Below are 19,288 nucleotides of genomic sequence, written 5' to 3'. Positions count from 1 at the left end.
TTCTCTCAAACAGTTAATAAATCAATCCATTAAGAGTCTTCCATCTACTGAAAATCCCAGCAGAGCTGCAGTGTATTTGTGGCTGCCAGTGTCAGGAAGCAGCAAGAGCAGGGCTGCTCCCAGGGACGGGGAGCCAGGAGCAGCCCCAGCCCGGGGCAGGAACAACCCCACCGACCAGGCACGGTCCCTCACCGCGGGAGGTAGAGCAGGGTGGTGATGGCAGTGGGTCCTACCAACACACCAGCTCCAAGGTCAACCAAAGAAAGCCAAACACCAGGCAGGCTCACCTACAACATGGCCCAGGCAGGAACTGAAGACCCCCGGGGCTGGAGGTTAAGTGGAGCTTCTGGCAGAGGGGGTGGGTGGGGGCCCAGGTAAGGCTCATCAGGGCAATTAAGGCCTATTAGCGGACTCCTGGCCCTGACATCCAGGGTTGTCATTACTGGTGATGCATCCAGAATAGTGGAGGTCATCTGAATATCAGATGCCAAGCTGAGTTTGCAGGGCTTCCCAATAGAAAATATGTTTTTTTAATTCAAAAACTAATCAAAATTTGCTCTGGAGTTAGTGGGTTACATGAATTCCTTCATCAAAGCTAGGCTGGGCAGGCAGTAAAGCAGAAGGAACAGAATGAACTTATTACAGACATTGATGACTCCAGGTCTGAGTTTCGAAAGGCAGGGACATCAGTGAGGAATGTATTACCATATGTTTAAGAAGAGATTTCAATAGCACCAATCAAGGCATTAGCAGCAGCTATAGGGACAAATCCAAGTGCATTAAAGCTGTTAAGACAGCTCCTGTCTACCAGTCCTGGCAGCACATGTGACTGGAGGAGCAAGAGGCATCTGTGAATCAAAATCTGCTTCCAGGTTCCCAGGCACAGGAGCTACCTAGAAGCACTGAGAGCTGCTTTCTATTCATTTAAAGCATGTGAGGAAAAATTTAAATGGGGAATAGAAATTTAATCTCAACCTTATGCTATGGTCATCTAAATGTCTCTTGTCTCCCTACATCTTGAAAGCGTAGTGATGGCAGAGGTACCAGTGCCCAATGGACAGCACAGGCCTGTGGTTTGGCTAGCTGATCTCTATCCCCCACGCTCTTCTCTGTCCTTTGCTTTCTTCACCAGTGCACTGGGACTGAAGACCCTTCTGCTTTGAGTGCTTTGAGGTCTACATATGAGGGGCTGAGGAAGACCATCATCACCCACATCACCGTTGTGCACCTTTCTCCACCCTCCATCCATCTGCCGGTTCCCTCTCCCTCTGCAGGTGCAGTTCAAACCCCTTGCGCCTGCACAGCTTCTCAGCAGCACTTGGTCACATCTTCTCAATGCTCCTTTTGTACATTTTTTTCCAAGCTCTCACACCTCCCTCTTTACCATACCTGTGGGACCAGCCATGCTCGAGCCCTTTCCTGCACCCTTCTGCAACAGAGGGGCTTGGGCTGAGTGGTCTCAGCATCATCCCTCAGCTTTCTTGTCATCTGCCTCTCATTTGCCTGCTACAACATTTTGCTCCTCTGGGCAGGGACCTGCCTAATTCATGTACAGCAGGACTCTGATTACTGGTTGGGCCAAAACATCCTTAACCAAAACCATCTGCCTTAAAGTGAGACAAAGTGCATTGACAGCTGGAAATCAGATGGACAGTTAAAGGCGTAATTCCCTCCAGATGCCTGAAGGAAGCAGTTTGTTTTGGCTGCCTGTTTAAGGGAAATAAGGATTTGCAGTGAAGCTGGAAATGGTTAGTCCATAAGTGTTCTTCTTCACTGATCATCATGGACAGAAAGATCCTTGGGAGAAACTTAGAGAAGTGAGCATAAGTGAGGAGGAAGATTCCTGTGATGTTGTAAATAAGCTGAGAGTGCAACCAAGAACAAATAAACTCAAAGATTTACTACCTCCAGAACAGCACGTCTGTGGCTGCTCTAGTGGAAGTGGTTAATTGATTGTTTCCCCAGTGAAGCAGGCTCTGACTGATTGAACCATGGAAAGCTCTGATAGATTTTTCCTGCTGGCTCATTCTCTTCCCACTAGTCACGTAGCTTATATTTTTGCCTTGAGCCTTAGGTGTCTGGGTCAGCCTAGGAAGTTAGTTTTTATATACCGGAGCGAGAGGATATGCAGCCCTCTCCCTCTTGTACTCCCCTACAGTTCTGTGTATGCCTGTTTGGAAATAAAACCAAACTCCCTGGTTTGTGTATGTTGCTCTCTCTGCCCTGTCTGCCCACTCCTTGCTCAAAAAAGAGTCCACGTGCTGGGAGCTCAAATGCAGCGGAGAAACAAACCCTGCTAGTGAGAACACATCACGTGCATAAATCTACTCAGATTAAATACAGCATCCCTATGGTTGAGCTCCTCCCTGTCTCGTACTACCCCTTTCTTCCCCAGGGCGAAGCTGGTGCTGGAGCCAGGCAGTTCATAGTTGGCAGTACAGGATGTTCTCCAGCTCTCAAAACCAAAAGCAAGCTTGATCATCCCTGCTGTCCAGGGCTCTGATTGACTCCCTTACCTGATTTGAGTTCCTCTCGGCCTTTCTGGGCAGGCTGGAGGGCAGGAGGCGAGACGTGCTGAGCATGGATACAGATAACCAGTGAACAAACACCGCAGAATGGCCTGGCACTGCCACCCAGTGGGATGCCATCCGGTGCGGGATGATGTGGAGAGATGCTGGCTCACGTGCCCAACTACACCAAGTACCACAGGTTCACTGGGCTTGCTGGTTGCACACTTGTGTAACAATACGCATTTTAACTTAGTTATTATTTCTTGCTGTTTGTATTGAGGGCATATTGCAGACCCGTGCCCTGAAGAACCAGGCACAGTATAAGCACAGAGTGAAAGCCTTTCTCTTCCCCAAGTGCTCGCTGTCTAAGTAGTCCAGACAAAGAGCAGAAGGCGGTATAATTTCTCTTATATGAGTTCAGCGTATGAAGCATGGGAGTTTTACTTGGCTGGCCCAAGACCACATAAGGAAAGTCTTTGTTGGAGCTAGGAATTGAAGGCAGATTTCCTGCTTTAATCTCAAGACTACCTTCTGCTTTTCACTAATACAAGCATTCATATATTCTAACCTTAGCAAAACGACATTGTAAGCTAGACAGGCTTTTACAGCATCCTTTGCTGCTTTCCAGGCAAGCCAGGAGCAGTCTGGTTTGTTGATAGCCCAACCACATACATGCCTTGCTGTGGCCTAGCAAGTGCTGCCCTAAGGAGCTAGCCAGAATGCTACGCTGCGTGCACGGTGTAGTTCAAAATACACTGCACTTGTTTAAACCCGAAACCCCATCTAGAAGCAGATTTGTTTTCAGTCTTGCTGTTCTTCCACCCTTCTCTCCTAATATCCTGTTGTTTTAGAGTCACATCTCTCTCTCCCTCTTTAGCTATCAAAAACAAGCCCACAAAGGTGCTAAACCACTAGTGAGACAGAGCCGAGAGGATGAGTAATGAGATGCTGAGCCGTCAGCCTTGGGTCCCTTGCCAGCCCTGCTTCTTCTCACATTTGTCTAGCCAGCCTTTTCCCGAGGGTTAAGAGAACTCGAGGCTTCACAGCACATGCTGCACTCTCTTTTTACTGTTGGCATCTCCTAAATCTGGACAGGTTCAGCCCATTCAGCGACTTCCAGCCTCTGGGAGCAGGAGTGTGGGAGTGGGTTGGGCACTGCCACGGGGTATAACTCAGCAGACCATCTTCTGCTTTACTGTGCCTTCCCAAATGTTGGGGAGTTTTCTTGTGGGTTGTTTTTTTTTTCCAGTTCAGACAGCCAGGATAGGTAGAGGGATGTTAAATCAGGCTGGTTCTTTTCTGATTACTGAAATGTGGACCCAGACAGATGAAGTGCAGGGCAGCGGTAATTTGCAGACACATGTTATCTGTTGCAATATTCAGCCACAAGCAGAAGGGAAGAGGAAACACCTGCATGGAGAAAATGCTGTTAAGAGCAGGTACTTGCTTATCCACGTCCCTGATTTATCATAAACACAGACCTCCCCAGGGGCTGTGCTATTCCCCAGCTCTCCAGGCTGGGAAATGCTAGGCACAGTGAGGAGAAGCTTGAAAGAGCTGGGAAAAAGAGGATGGAAGAGCAAAAGCACGAAGAAGGCCAAAAATGCTGAACTGGAGGAGGCACAAGGGGAGAAGGAAAGGACTGGGGAGTTCAACCAGTCAGAAGTTTTGCATCCACCGGCAAGTTCAGGAGAGCTGGAGAAGGGGACTTGGGGCACATCCTATGGCCAGGAGCAAAAATGAGACACTAAGTAGGAGCTCATGTACATGAAAAGTTCATCTAGCTCCTCTAAAAAGCTTTATAAGAGAAAAGCCCACCTGGAAACTCGATCAAGAGTCATAAGCGTCTATGTATTAAAGTAGCAGGTTGACTGGCCACAAATGATGGAGCAGCTCAGGCAGGTGGGTGTCTGTCCTGCATGGGTGTGAAAACGAAGAGGCTGCTTTTGAAAACCTGAACCACGGTGTCTTCATTCTACAGAGCATCCTGTAGAGCAGACATTCTGTGGAAAATATCCCAAGGGTTTGGGAGAGGGGAGTTAGCAGTTTATGACTGAATGAAAGCATGGAATTGTGCGGACAAACCGCTTCCTTCAGGCCTTTCATTCATACCCGCTCATGGCGTTGGCATTGTCACAAGCGGAGGCGATGCTGGCAATGACAGGTGGAATTTAGTGCATTTGAATTTTAATCAGCAATTATTGTAAAACACAATAATGCTTCAACTGGTGGGTAATTTAGCTCCAATTCCAAAAATATAGACTCATCTACTCTAGCTGTAAATTTCCAACCTCTTTCCTCCAAGAAAACTAGCATATAGGAATGTATGAACGATAACCAAGAAAAATAATGATGGCTGGAGAATTAAGATGTCTCAGAGCTATCCAGCCAAATTACATAGCAATAGTATGGCACCCATCCCAGGTCATGCTTAGAAAGATGCAGGCTTACTTCTCTCACTGACATTAAAAGGACTGTGACTCCACCCGATTGCCCTGTGCACACGCACGAGCTTATGTTTGTGTGTGTGAAAGGAGGGTAAATGTTTAAATACTGTTATAACGTCGATATTCAGTGCCAAGAGTGGGAAGTTCTGCTACCTGTGCAACTAGATCATTTCCTGGAAGGAACACGGAAAATAGACATCTCGGCTTTCTGATATTAGCTTCTCAGTTTGAAAGCGTAAATCTAGGGGTTTGGCTAAGGATGTGTTCGTGAGCTAACCCCACGTGCTGGAGTTCAGCAGCCCCCCGTGCAGACCACCGCCCAGCCGCCCCTGGGAAGCATCCCGCAGCACGGAGCAGCCCGTGCCCTGGGCAGCCCCGAGGCACCAGGCCAGCTTTTCGGGGCTTGGGTAGCTCACCCCCTAGTCAGGAGGCCAAGAAACCCAGCAGGTAAGAGTACGTGAGCTCTGCTGCAGCACCTGGCGTGCTGCTGGCTCTCGAGCTAACTGGGAGCTGAGTTTGCTTGGGTTTTGCTGCAGTCTGTGGCATAAACCCTCCCTTAGAGCAGAGACCTCTCAGCCGCTCAGTGAATGGTAACTTAATTTAGATTTAATGTTAGGATTTAGGTCCTTTAGTTGCCAGAACATATAATCATGTGGACAAAATGTTCCTCACTGCATCATGCCTCATCTCGGCATTTCTGCTCCCTCCGCAGGAGTGGCACATTGGGGTCATCAATACTGCTGAAGTCATAGAATCGTAGAATCACAGAATCATTTAGGTTGGAAAGGACCTTTCAGATTGTCGACTCCAACCATAAACCTAACACTGCCAAGCCCACCACTACACCATGTCCCCAAGCACCACATCCAAACGGCTTTTAAATACCTCCAGGGATGGGGACTCAACCACTTCCCTGGGCAGCCTGTTCGCTTTCGGGCTGCTGTCTGCTTGCGTGCACGTCCTCAGCCTGGGAGGCAACAGGTTTGTGAAATATCTCTTTTAAATGAGTCTGCTGAGTCTGTAATAAGAAGAGGACAGAAATAATCCTGTGCGCGGCTTCCTACAGATGGGCTTTAGTACGTGTAAACGTTGTAGCAAATGGATTTGCTCCGGGCTTGGGTAGACATTGACAGATTTATAGAATGAGAGGTGATGCAACATAGCGGCTACAGCAAAATTGCATCTTGGAGGGAGAAATCACTGCAAGCACTTGAGGATACTTCGAATGTGTTGCCATCTTGCGCCTGCGCCTGTGCTGAGGCTGGTCTCGGCCAAAAAGCGGTTTGTCCTGCAGTGAAGGCAAGACCGTAGAAGCCAATGGAGAAAGGGAAAAATGCTTTCTCTTCATCTCAAAAGCCAGCAACGGTTTGGTAAAATGTGTTTGTATTTTTATGGTGCTGCCACACAAGCCGCTTTTACCTTTTTTCTTGTTTTGCTTTGCCTTTTCCCTCCCTCCTTCCTCCAGGCTGCGATAACCGTGTTCCAAAATGAAAGGAAGATTCACTTGTCTGCGGTTACCAAAGGGGCTAAATTTGTTACACATTATGCACATTTTTCACGATGCAGCATTTTTTGCTGAACTTGAGAGGAATAACGTTACATAAGAAGCCCCTAACAGATTGTTTTATAGAAAGACTATACAAGACAAATAATTTGAAGCTGTGACTCAAACTGTGTAACTACAAACTGAAGGCAAGACCAGTTATGATCAACCAAGTGGTAACACAAGTTTTAGCATAATACCCTAAAACATTGCATCAACTTGAAAATAAACAGAGATCTCGGTAACCTGCTGTGGTCTTCACCAGCAAGCTCACATTTAGCTTCACAACTCTCTTCTGTCTTCTGACATAACCCGCCCTAACACCAAAAATAACGTGCTCTACCTTTCAAAATGCCTTGTCTCTATATGCCATCAACAGACTGCTCTTTCAGGTGTTGTAACTCCCCTCTTAATTCTCTAGGTACAGAAAACTATAGGAGGAAATGTAAGGGATTTTGTACTGGGAAGAATGCATGTCTTCCTAAGGTTTAAAATTAAAGAAGCGTATGATAAAATTCACTACAAGCATATCTTGGAAATATATTTTTACATTGATTGCTTTAGTAGTCTCAGAGCTATTATATTTCTTAACATTTATCTATAAAGATACATTGGTTCTGGTAGTACCAGTAAAAACCCAGATAATGTTTTCATGTTTTTACGGAGGCTATATTTCACACCAAGTACTTGAGTATAGCACTCCATTTCTTATCTCACCAGTCTTATTTTTACTCCCTTCTTCACATTTAATTTCAACTTTTTTTTTTACATTTGCAAACTCATCAAATCATTCACCTTTGTCAATCTTTTTGAGGGCATCATTGTCAACGTTCCTAATGCAATTCAGGCTGGGTTTCACACTTTTTGCTAAGGAGGATTCTTCAAGTTCTTCCAAGTTGCTTCCAATCTTCAAAATATTAGGTCCACTTAATCAAATACTCAGTGAAAGTACTGCAAAAACAGTCTACCATATTTTTTACTTTTGCTGCCAAAAAGACTCCCCCACTTTCAAGTTCAACTATTAAAGTGTTGATCATGATTGCCTGAAAACCTGCCCTTTTTTAACTTCAGTTCTTACCATTAAGGGCTTGGTGTTCCCTTTCACAAAGGTACTGTGTTCACTTTCCTTGACTGGTGGAAAACATCTTCAGTTTGCTTTTGAGTTGCAAAATGGAGTTGCAGCAGTGAATCAGGACTGCTGAAAAACTGCTTTAATAAAATAGGACACTTGTCATATGAGAGAAAATACGGCTTGAATGCATCTTAGAGGTCGATAAATCTGCCGCTGGCTGGCTGTAGAGATAACTACCTTGTCTTACAAGGTCCAAGAATTGCTTTTATTTTATTTCAATAAAATTGTGGGGGATGTAGAAATATGGGAAGGAGGTATTCACCACTGATTATGCATCAGCATGTTTTGTACCAGCTCTTCTTTGGATCCCTTGTGGACTGGGTGAACGGTACAATCCCCATCCTGGAGGTTCAGGTTGAGGGGTTTTTTTTAGTTTTGTAAACGCCGTGTTTCTCTCCCTCCTGTCTGTCTAAAATTCACATCCCTAAAAGAGGCAGGAATTTTGTTTATCCAGCAGCATCTGCCCAAGGTCTTAGTGGACTGCTGACATGCTCCTCAGCATTTGTACCAGCTCACTGTGGGGACCCAGTGGCTTGAATGCATTTTTTCATGAACAAAGTGCCTAATTAAACTTGTATGTGTCGTGATCGTATGTGTCAGCTCTGACAGAGATGTACCCCATGCCACTCAGCCCCAGGAAATCCTGAGTTTCCCAGGGCTGGTGCCTTGGCTGCGCTCTGGTTCCCACGCAGCACCCCTGCACCACTGACTGCCCCAGTTTTAGCTTGAGCACAGAAGAGCTCTTTCTCCAGCAGATGCATTGCTGCCCTGGGGCAGATCACTTATTGGAGCAGTTGCTTATTTTTGCTTTTCAAGGCAAAACACACTCAACGCTGGAGCCCTGGGCGGACTCTGGAGGAGATGCTCCCCCCATGCACACTCCCCTCAGTCCCCAGCTGCTGGCTCTGCAGGCATCTGCCCAGCTTCCCCTTGCCAGGGGCTCTATTCCCTAACAAGGCCACTTTCCATAATGCCAGCGAGCATGGCCTTATACATCCAAGTGTTTGAAGGAAATGTGAAATACTGGCATACGAAGAGATGAGGTGTTTGGGTAATTGAAGACCAGGCTTAAGCACAGAGCCCTGAATTCCCTGAAAACTCTCCTATAATGAACTTTGCAGCAGAAACCTGCGCACCCTGTGAGCTCTACCCCAGCCCCGTGGGGTTTGCTCCCATTGCCCGGCTGCTGGGGGAGCCGCAGGGTGCTGCAGCACTCAGCTCTGTTGTCCCCACCTTGCTGGGATGGGGCCCTGGCACGGGCAGCGCGGGAGCACTCCTGTCCCCGGGTACCTGCCGTGGGTGTTACGCGCATTGATGCGATGGAAGAACCTGCCCGGTTCTTCCTCATGCAGGAGACAGAGGCAGGGGTTGTCTGAACACCTCTAAGACATCTGCTCTTGTCACGTCACGAGTCCTCTTTGTCCCTTTTTGGTGCACGACTTTATTCCGGAGGTTGGTCCTTGATGAGAGGAGAAGCATCTCCTCACGGATGGCAAGGTTTCTCTGATTTTGCCTGGTTTTCCCAGGTTTTAGCTAGCCCTGCGTCACCTCCCTGCTGTCCCCGCCATGGCACACAGCGCTGTACCAGCGCCGTACCGGGTGGGATGCCCGGCGTGGCACTGCCCCCCTTGGCTGCCAGTCAGAGAAAAATCTGGAAACTGGATCCATCTCCAAAAGACTTTGATTTTTTAATTTGCCTTCTGCTTGATTTAGCTATTTTCTGAAACAATCTCAGCAGTGAAAAGCCTTTTCAGAATAGAACAGGAAGGTTTTCTTTCTCCTGAAAACGCTGAAACAAGATGTTTGGATGCTGCCAGATCTTTTTGTTTGTTTGTTTCATTTCAAAACAAAATTCCAGTGAAATGCAGTCAATTTTGTGAAGTACTTTGATTTTGATGGGTCCGTGTATGCTGGCTTAAATATTTTTCCGGCTATCTCCATTTGGGAGAAGTGGGAGGGAAGGCAGACCAGATGTCACGCAGTGCGTTGCAGAACGGGAGATCTGGCACCCATCTGACAAACAGCCTTAGGAAGTGTGGGAACACGGTGTGGGTGCAGCCGGGGCCCGGGAAGGGACATGCTAAGGAAGAGGGAGAGTCATGGAAACCTGCGGGTCCGTGGAAACCACTGATGGCCCTGCTCTGGTACCGGCCTCTGCTACTGACTTTTCAAGTGACCTCAAGCAAATGTCTGTGGCCCAGTGACCTGTAAGAAGGCAGTAACAGAGTGACCCCTCAGACTGCTGCGTCCGCTGAGAATTTAGGCTTTATAGGGCTGTGACACCCTTCTGCGATGTTATTTTGAACAGCAGCTTGAACAACGCAGCCCTCATCTAGGTTGCAGGCTCTTTGCTCTGTGCAAAACAAGCAAGAACAGTAATTGCCTGGACCTGTGAGTTTTTGTTAAGACAGGCAGTGGCAGAACAATTTAAATGCAGATCCCAGCATCCTGCAGACACAAAAAGAAATCCAGGCTTTGCAAAGTCAAAGAGAAGCGGTTTTGTCCTCCTGGGAGCTACAAAATAGGTTGGGATGCCAAAAATAACCTGCTACTAGTTATAGATGCTCCAGCTCTTTTACCAAGAGTTGAAAACTTGAGCTGGGTTTAATACAAGACACTTGTTTAGTGTCACTGTGACCTTCTGCAGATTTCCCACCCCATCTCCAACCAAATTACAGATTAATCCATCTTGTCACTTCATTGCTTTATTCTGGCTCTTGGGCTGAGCTGGGCTCCTGCTGCAAAGCTTCCTCAGTGAAATTCAACTCGTTTTTGTAACGACTCTGTTTCCTCCGCGAATTTATTTGCATGAAAACCTGGTTCCCAAGTGGTTGGTCCATGTCATCAGGGAACAGAGAGGAATTCAGGCTCTGGTTCTCAGAAACACCCAAATGAAATGGGAGCTTCTCACAGGTGGTTTCAGAGCTTGGGTCGCTGCTCCGATCCATAGGGTTGCAGACCCAGCTGGCTTAGGACGTTTAACAGTTTCACACCTGCATCGACAGAGCAGCGAGCCATACCAAATTTCAGAGAGAAAATATTTGGCCCTCCTGAGGGAGGCGGAAGGATTTTTCTAAGAGAAATTATCTAAACTGCAAATCAAGCTGGCAAATTCCTCCTCTAGAGACCATTCTGTTGGGCGCAGGGGAAACAGAGGAAATCATCTGAGCAGGGCCACAGAGGTGGCCTCACCCTGGGGGCATTCGGGTGCCCGTGGGGCTGGGGCTCGGGGTGCTGGAGTGAAGTGGGGAGCACCCACGCAGGGTCTCGCAGCCAGTTCCAAGCCCAGCTCTTCTCACCCGGCGCCCAGCCACGCCAGCAGCAGCCAAACGTGCCAAAAGCCTGGCTCAGTCCCACCGGACTTTGCCCAAGCCAAGCCAGGGTGGAGCATCCGTGTGTCCCTCCATCCCAGGACACCCCTCTGGCCCGCAGCAGGAGGGCGATGCCTCCACGGCCCCGTCCCCCAGCACGCACAGACCTTCCTGTGCAAGCACAGACAGCAGCCCCTGCTCTCTCCGTGGAAGTGGAGGAGATTAGAGGCAGGAGGTGAAGGGAGGGAGAGGGTGAGACGTGGAGGGTGGTCCTTCTCCTCCCCACCTTTCTCATTCCAGTTATTAGGCATTTCTCATGCTCCTTTCTAGTCTCAGGAGTGCCAGACCCTGCTCTGTGTTTTGGAGAAGCCGTGAGCTGGACAGAGGCGGGGTTGCAGCTGGGGATGGGATGGCTTGGAGGAAAGGTCTGATGTTCAGGGCTGGGAATGATCGCATCTCCTGCTCCCTCTGCCCTCGCTCCTGCAGCGCCCGAGAGGAGGTGAGAGGAGAGGCAGCAAAGGGGGTCACTGGAACAAAGCGAGATAAACAAAGGATAATCTTTCAGGCAACAATTCATCATTTAAAGCCAAAGCAGAGAAACAATTTCCCAGCTAGCGCAGCATTAAACAGATGGACTAAACCACTTCAGCGGCAAGCAGGTGTCTCAGGGCCGAGAAAACCCATCCGTCCACGGCCACAGGGCGATTATCCCAGATGGCTCAGGTGTTTCCAAGCCCAGGCGGCCAAATTCCTCGCTGTAGCCACTGCTTTTATTGATTTATTTCTTTGCACAAAGGGCCAGCGATGCCTCTGGAGGATGCCTGCAGTGGTACAGCCCCTGCCTGAGGAACAGATGCTCTCAAGGCGAATCATTTCCATTTGCAAGATCTCACATCAAGAGAGCAAACATGAGCCATTCGTGCTGCCTTCGCCCCAGCCTCCCCCTCTGTCCTCAGCTCTGCCCTGGCCTTGCCACTGCCAGAGCTACTATACTGTTTCAGTGTCAAAGCACGCAGTAACTGGTTTAGTCTCCTGCTGATTCGCCTGGTTTGCTTCAGGCACAGCCCTTGCTTTGCCCAGGTCATGTTGGAGGTGGCACAAAAGCCAGCAAGGAGAGGGGAAGGCCCAGGAGGTGGTTAGCGTTGCAGTCTGGCACCTAGCACATTCATGAATTTTCCGAACCAGGAAGAAGCCAGAGAAAGGGCCGTGGAGCACTTTATTAGGAACGCTCCCCGGGTGAGGTTTGGAGGCGTTTGCACTGCACCCGGGAGGTGCTGGGCTGGAGTCGGCTCTGCTACACCCTCCTGAGAGCAGCCCAGCTCCCCTCCGCCTCTCCCCTCCCGGGCTGCAGCCTGAGCCGAGCTGCTGTCGAGGCCCAGGGGGAGGTCAGGGCTGCAGGGAGAGGGGGGTGGCTCTGGCACCTTGCCCTCTCTGTGTCAGGACGTCTCCATCACGGAGGGATAACAGCTCCGTAGCCGTGCGGCACCCAGGAAGCGTGAAAGCATCTTTCCTTTCCTCCTCCACCCGGGAGTGTCATGGGCAGCGGGCAGGTCGGTGCCCGGGCAGCCTGCTCCTCTGCTCTGACAGCCTGGCGAGGAGGAGGAGGAGAAGGAGAGCTCGGAGCTATCCAGAGGCGGCTGATGCTGCTGTTGCCGTTGGCAAGCTGTCACTCCGACACCTCGCTGCGCAGAGCTCTGACGTCAGATGCCTCTGACAAACTTTGCTGTCAGTCAAAAGCCTTTTCACAAACAGAGACAGTGACAGTTTGCAATGCAAACACCACTCCTCGCCCAGCTCCTTTCCCTTCTTTTCTTTTTTAAGTACACAGATTTAAATTTTAACTTGCTGGCCCATTAATGGCCGCCTGAGCGAATGAACCTTCCCATGGTCTCCAGTGTTGCGTCCTCTCCTCTGCCTGGCCCCTGCCCGCTGCCACAGCCCTCGGGACCAGCCCTGGCCCTGGGGAGCCTCCCTGCAGCAAGCGAGAGCCCAAAGCCTTGGCTCCACCAGCACCGCGAAGCTCTCGGGAGCCAGGAGTGCGGGAGATGGTGACCAGAACAAAATCCTCCATCTCCTGGCCATGCTTAGCAGGTGGCGGAGATCCTGCAAAGGCTCACTCCCCCCTTTCCCTCCCATTCATCTCTCTTTCCTTTCCTTTTCTCCCTTCCCTCCTTGCTGGAGGCAGCAAGGCTGTCCCCGGCTTTGGAGATCCTGGGTCCAGTCTGTGGCTCTGGGGGAAGACACAGAGGCACGTCCACAGGCAGGCAGGGCAGCCGGGCTGGTACCCTTTTCTCCTCCATCCTGCGCTGTGCTGGATCCCAGGAAATGTAATATTTGCTCGAACATGTCAGTAAATCCCCCGCTGTGCTACAGGAGGTCACCTTCCCTAATCTGTGATGTCCAATTGCGTAACTGAGATACTGAACAAATAGCTTAAATTTAATCTTTGTTTTCTTCCATCTCAAGCGTGGCAAATCAATTCCTGGGCAAGCACAGCTTCAGCGCAGGGCTGGGAAACACACACTGGTCACGTTAACCTCCAGAAGAGCAGAAAAAACGGGAGAAATAAACCGAGTGAGGTTTTACTGCCTGTTGCAGCACCTCTCCCTGTCAAACACCGCTCCAGGGCTGGGGTCTCGATGCCTTCAGCAGGGGATTTGCACCCTTGCTGCTCACCGCGGCACTGCCGGCGCAAGGCTGTGTCCAGGTGAGGTCCTGGGGCAAAGGCAGGAGATGTTGCTCTGGACGTCGGCAGATGGGTGCAGTTTTGAGCAGCCTCGTGGTAGTGTCGTGAGGCACCAGCTCTCATCTTCCCTGAAACCCTCCCACCCCATCCAGCACCGATGGGAGCCCGGCTCCTCCTGGCAGCTTAAAACAGCAGAGAAAGGCAGGGGACAAGGGGCAGCAGGGCTTCAGCAGCGCTTGGAAGGTGTCCTGGTGGCAATGCGGATGGTGGGAGGCAGAGAGAGGGATTCGGTTCTCTTGTTTCCCTCCCCGCTCATTTTTCTTTGGTTCATTAATGACCTTTCATACAACAGCGGGGATATTAATAGGATGCTTCAATTCCAAACGTCCCCATCTCCCCTCCCTGCTCCCCCTCTCTCACCACTTTCTGGCACTCTCACGGCTTCCTTCACATTAATTAAAACAAATAACAAGCTTATACATCTCATCAGGGTAATTCAAAAACGAGACATGCCAGCCATCTATCACCCCAGTCACTGTGCATGGAGCAAGACCAGCTCTTTTCTCCCTGCCATAGTTTCTCCCTCTCCCTGCTGGAATAAGGATGTGCTTTGAATGTCCATCCTCAGCCAAACACCCCGGGGCGTAGGAAATTCCATGCCTCTAAGCGGCTGCTGGGTCCTGCCCGCTCTGCTTCCCTGCCCGGAATTGCTCTGGCAGGTGTGAAGCCCATGTCACGGGCTCTCACTCTCCTCTGCATGGCACGGAGGTACCAGGCACTTTGGACCCCAGTTAGCATTGCCACGCTCCCTCCAGTTCAGCTCAGGGCTGCGTCTACCCCTGCTCTGCACCAATATCTCGCTTACTGCCGCTGGCATCCGTTTCCCAGGGCAAGGGAGGGATAACCAGTACCTGGCATGCTGCGGTTTGCAGCTAGCCCTTAAACGCAGCTTCCCTCTGAGCCCCTCTGCGTCTGGGGCTGCAGCTCAGCTCTTCGCAAGGCAAACACGGCGCAGGTCTCATTGCTGCTTACGGCTTATTTCAGGCACCAAAACTCCGGAGCAAACTCGTGTTGCCTGCTCCCTTAGCAGAGAGTCTTAGCGTGGGCTCCCATCCAGCAGCGGGAGGGGGCCAGCACGGAGGCGTCCGGGGGCTCAGACCACCCTGAGGGCTGGGAAATAATTCTGCAAACTGATCCCAAGCAGCTGGAGTTTGTGTGGGCACACGCGTGGCAGAAAAGTACCTCCATGGCTCCGAGCCTGGTGGTGCCAGTAGGCAACAAGAGTGGCCAGCATGGGTTTCCAAGGGAAAGGCAGCAGAAATGGGGTGAGAAGGAGCACACACTCATCTCTGCAGGGCTGCGAGGAAGCACCAAATCTCTGCCCCTGGAGGCAGCCAGGGAGCAGGGGGCTGCTCCCCACCCCCCAGAGCATCTTCTGCACAGGAATAAAAAGCCTTAGCCTCAAATCTCCTAATTTACCCTGAGTTTTTCTCTTTAACAGTATTCATGGTGGGAGCCATCTGGACCAGGTACTTTATTAGCTTAAAATAATTCAACTGCTTTGCTAATCTCATCTCATTTTGTAGGGTTCGCTCCAGTTTCCTCGCGGTGCAGCCCGGGACAGGGCAGCGCTGCTGCCCTCACTCTCCTGGCTGATTGCTGTCCCGTCACCCAGGGACCCACAACGAGGGGGCCACCTCCACGCAGGTCCCAGCCCTCCAAACACGGGCCCACAGATTTCTTTAACATCTCCGACTCTCTTTGTAGGCAGTCAGAGGGTGCCAAACCCACTGCGGTTTCCCATTGGCAAGGGGGGGACCGTAGAGGGTCCCTGCAACCCCTCACAAAGCCTCCCCGTGTCCTGGCAGGGGCAGAGCTTGGCAGTCCCCGACGGCTCGGCCATCCGGTGCCACGTCCCGCACCGAGGGCCTTCCCGAGCCCCACAGAAGCCCAGCAAGCCAGGCTGCTCCTCCGCCACGGCAGCTGCTTGCTGCCCCAAACACTGGCCTTGTTGCAAAGCCATAATTGAGCCCTTATCAGCCTAAATGATTAAATTGCCCTCTATTGAGAGAAACCAATTTGCCAGCAAATTTTCTTCTGCTCTGCCTGTAGCACTAAGTAGTCTGCAGGCTGGTGCCAGGCTTCCGAGTACGCACGGAGGGATGGCTCTCATGGACATCGTGTTCCTCTCCTCCTCTCCTCTCCTCTCCTCTCCTCTCCTCTCCTCTCCTCTCCTCTCCTCTCCTCTCCTCTCCTCTCCTCTCCTCTCCTCTCCTCTCCTCTCCTCTCCTCTCCTCTCCTCTCCTCTCCTCTCCTCTCCTCTCCTCTCCTCTCCTCTCCTCTCCCCCCTCCCTGCACTCTGCCAGAGAAATAGCAGGAACCACGTGAATGAGATCATCTGCTCCAAAATTACTCACACTGAATTAATCACCCAGAACGGCAGCAACCGCAGTGGGAGTGAGCCAGGGTCACTGGGGAAGGAGCTGGGGACTCAGGGAGGGGGAAGCAGCCCCGTGGTGGGGATGGTGCTGCCCGGGCAAAGCTGCTGGCCCTCACTTTTCCTTGTCTGCTGATGAGCTGGGGCTTGTGCAAGGCTTTTCCGGCATGTGCTGTGGCAGGAGTTGTGTGCAAAGCCCAGAGGGCACAGCAGTGTGCACAGCTGGTTTTCCCTCCCGGGAGGGCTTGGGGAGCAGGGGGTGTCAGCGAGGTACGCAAGGTGGTCCGGTGCTGCATCCCTGGGGAGGTCTTATTGCAGTGCCGGGGAAACAGCGCTGGGTACGTGAGAGCTAGCACCGGGCCTGCTGTGTCCTGCTGGAGAGCCTGGCTGCAGCCGCGGCGGGGCCGTTTCCCGACGGAGAGCCTCGTCCGGCAGCTCCCTCCGCGCAGAGCCAGCGCTCTGCACAACGGGGATTAAGTTACGGCTGATAGAAAAGCGTGGCCGCCAGAAAACATCAAATTACTTCCCTCTGTCACCATAAATTAGAAGTGCTCGTCCTGCCAAGAGCATCAGGCCTCTCTCTAGTAAGAAGCCAGCCCCGAACTAGCTGAATATTTCTCTGCCCGTTGCTTTCTTGCTGCCCGGGCAGAGCAGCGGGCAGTGGGCAGGGAGGATGGTGCTGGCCCTGGGAGCGTGCTGCAGGCGAGCCCGGCTGGCCCGGGAGTAGCAGCCAGCGACTGGGAAGCCGTTTGACAGAAGAGGGACTTTGCCTGGATCAGTCTGCAGCGGCAGGTGACCACAGCCGCGGTGACAAGGAGAGCACTTCCACAGCAGTACGTTACCACACTGCTCCTCCAATAATGTTTAATACATATGTCCGTGGTGCCCGCGATGCTCTCAGCAGGAGCAGCTCCCTGTACCCCCTCAGGACAGCGCACGCTGCTGCCCCAGCTTTCCCTCAGCCTCTCCGCACGGCAAGTGCAAAGGGGAAAACGTCTTTGGGTCCTGGCACAAGATGGAATCGCCCAGATTGATCCAATTTGGGAAACCACGCGAATCCCAGCAGGAATAAGCAATTGTGCTGGGCCGGAAAGGGCAAAGCAGCAAACGGAGCCGGGGAGAGCAGCGGGTGAGCCAGCAGCACAGCAGCCAGCGGTGACAGGGAACAGACCATTTCTCCTGCCGCCGTGTCACCCGTGACAGCGCCCGGCCCCAGCGGGGTCTCGGCAGCCCGCACGAGAGCCGTGCCCGCAGGGAGGTGGCACGGCTCAGGTGCAGAGACAGAGCCCTCCTGCCCCCCCAAGCACCAAACACCACACGGGCGCTGGAGCAGCTTTGCTCCTCGGCTGGCCACGAGACTAGCCGGGAGCCTGAGCGCCGGCAAAGGCATTTCTTTGCAGCAGAGGTTGAAGTGTTTCTGGTGCCATGGGTCTGACCTGCAAACACCTCAGCCAGTGTGTGCTTAGTATTTTGCTCCCTGACTGCTCCTTCCTTCTCCCAACTCTTGGCCTCCGTGGTTCGTTTAATGACTTATGATCTATACCCATGTTCACCCGGCATAGATGTGTGTTCCCGGTAGATAAAACAATGCTCACATGCTCAGGTCTGGTGATGGAAGTGAGTTATTTCCCACAGAGGATCTCAAGGCGCTTTGCATTTGTCACCCCACTTACAGAGGTGCAGAGACACGAACAGGTTTGTTAAACGTCATCCAGCAAGACGAGCACTCGCACCCGGGTCACTGGCACTAAGGACAAGCTGCAGGGAGCTGCTGCGTGGGGACGCAGGGGCCAGCACTGCCTGCATCAAGCCAGGGACACTCGTTTTTGCTTCCCCAAGTACTTTTGCAGGCAGTGTTGTTCTAATAACATGACATTACCTGTCACACAGCAGGAGAGGGATGCTGCGCTGTTGCTGGGGACAACCAGCTCCATTCGGCTCTGAGCTCAGCTCCTGGTCCTGGAGTCGGCTGCCAGCTGCATAAAGCCACCTAAACCTGAGACATCAAGGGAGAAAAGCCTTTGTCCCAGCTCCTGCCCTCTCCGCTACAGCAATGATGCTAACTCTAAATCAAACATTTGTCTTGCACAGTTATGTCCGTTGCAGACCAAGACATGCTGCCGGTGTGTTTGGATTAATTTGTCAGGTGGAAGATAGATATCTGCAGACCCAGCCACAGGCGTCCGCCCCCGGCAGCCCCCGAGCCCCCCGCTCCCCACCTCCCCCGGCTGCCACAAAGCCACCTGACACGTCCGGCCAGGGCTGCGGCCATCCGGGCACAGGCAGAGCCCTGCGAAGTGCGTCAATGCCCACCGGGCATTCCACAGGAGGAGCTGGGCTTTGGTGCCTCGAGCTCTGAGATAACGAGGAGGTTGCTTCCCCAAGTGAATGCTTCTGCGGTGCGTTAATGCCGACCGAGATCAGTTCAAAATCAGGATGCTCAGACATGCGCTTCCCAGCGTGAGTGCAGGTGGAAAGGGAGGGTTCCCAGCGAGGGGTGCGTGGAGGTGCTCAGGGCTTCTTTTGGTTTTTTTTTAGGAATACTGGGGAAATTAGATCTTTTTTGCCTCTTTTTGGTGCTTTCTGGAAAATTGCATGCCTTAATGAAATGCTCTTGTGTGAGCTTTAAGTAGTCAGCAGCCCAGATAAGGTCCAAATCCGTTTTGTTCGTGTTTTGCCTGTTTCAGAGAATCTGAACTATTTTTTGGGATTTATGCCCATCATAAAACCAAGCTCCTGTCCCAAAACAGCCATAATAAGGTATGGCTGAAAATATAAAGATTTAATAAAAACTTGTGCAGTAATTTGGCTCTTAATCCCAAACACAATCTCTCCCCTCAAATAACTGCAGTCCCTGCAAGATTAAATTCTCCCTATATATTGTTTGTAAGTCTGATACCTTCTATCGAGCTTAGCCGGGTTTTAAGTTCTTAAATCATGGCTCTGTAATTGCACATCTTATTCAGTTTGTGATGCAAAGAGTTCCCAAGGAAGCTTTTGTAAAGATTTCTCCGTATCTGGCAGTGCTGTGTGACACTTGTATGTATTTTGAAAGCTACGCTGTGCGGGGAATGCAAGAGGTCGATGCTTTCTAAAAGCAAGAGGAGGCTGTGGCTCATGTTCTCATTTTACCACTGAGCAGCAGGTCCCAGAAAAATCAGGACATCTGCAAACTGTTCTTGAACTGACTGCTTCATAAATGATGGGGAATCTGGTCCTCAG

The sequence above is a fragment of the Mycteria americana genome, chromosome 14 (genome assembly GCF_035582795.1).
Source record: "Mycteria americana isolate JAX WOST 10 ecotype Jacksonville Zoo and Gardens chromosome 14, USCA_MyAme_1.0, whole genome shotgun sequence".
Taxonomy (NCBI): domain Eukaryota; kingdom Metazoa; phylum Chordata; class Aves; order Ciconiiformes; family Ciconiidae; genus Mycteria; species Mycteria americana.
This window is presented reverse-complemented; position numbering follows the sequence as displayed.